Here is a 1,278-nt window from a genome sequence, read left to right on the forward strand (position 1 = left end):
CTTTTTACATATATACATACAAAGCAAATGAAGTCTTTGATCAAAAACAAAAAACAAAAAAAAAATGCTCAAAAAAAGAAGCTCAAAAAAAAACAGAAAGAGCAAAAAGAGCAATACCAAAACCCCCTTCTCTTATTACTATTATGTGAAATTGACTGGACAAAAAAAAAGAAGTAAAAAAAAAATCAAAAATCAAAATCAAAATCAAAAAGTCCAAATTATCCCCTTTACTATGTGTGCTGTGTTCGGACAAAAAAAAATTAAAAAAAAAAATCAAAAAAAAAATCAAAAAAAAAATCAAAAAGTCCAAATTATCCCCCTTTATTATGTGTGCTGTGTTTGGACAAAAAAAAAAAGCAAAAAAAAAAAAAAAAAAAAAAAAGTCCAAATTATCTTTTTTATTCTCTTCAATATCAAAATCATCCTCTTATTACTATTCCGTGAAATTGACTGGACAAAAAAAAAAAGAATCAAAAAAAGAATCAAAAAAACAAAAAAAACAAAAAGTCCAAATTATCCCCTTTATTATTTTTCAATACCAAAATCCTCCTCCTCCTCCTATCACTCTTAGCTTATATTGACTGGACAAAAAAAAAGAAGAAAAAAAAACGGACAAAAAAAAAGATCAAAAGAAAAATCAAATGGACCAAAAAAAAAACCGACTGGACTTGACTGGAACCGACTGGACTCGACTGGACTAGCATGGCCTGGAATATCTTAGTATACTTAATTTAATTTAACCTAACTTATATTCCCCTTATAAAAATTTGAACAATAAATTTTGATCTCATTTGACTTTGATATTATCATTATGTTTTGTCTCTTTGATTTTGATCTTAAATTTGTCTTTAAAAAATATTATTAATAATGTTTTTGGTACTACTATATTACACTTGAGAGCTGTCTTATTATACTTGTGTTCCTTGGTAAGGTAGACAAGGTGTATTTTCTAATGAGACATTCATTCAGTTTACTATAGCACGGCGGGATTTCTTTTGATATCGCTCATTAAAATCAACTTTGAAGTGGTGGTGTAGCTGTAAAAATGACCCAACGTAGTTAACTAGCTCTCCTTAATTTGTTCTTTACTAAAATTGTCTTTCCACCAGTATTCATTTTCTTGCCACTAAGTTTGTCTATAATAATATGGTTGGCTGTTGTTTTACTATTACCTTTTTCTGTTGTCTTGATTTTGTTAAAAAGAGATTCACAGTAGAAGATAACAAGGAACGTACCCGAGCTACCAGACAAAAAAAAGCTAATGCGATATCTATAAAA

The sequence above is a fragment of the Phycomyces blakesleeanus genome, assembly GCF_001638985.1.
Source record: "Phycomyces blakesleeanus NRRL 1555(-) unplaced genomic scaffold PHYBLscaffold_47, whole genome shotgun sequence".
NCBI lineage: Eukaryota > Fungi > Mucoromycota > Mucoromycetes > Mucorales > Phycomycetaceae > Phycomyces > Phycomyces blakesleeanus.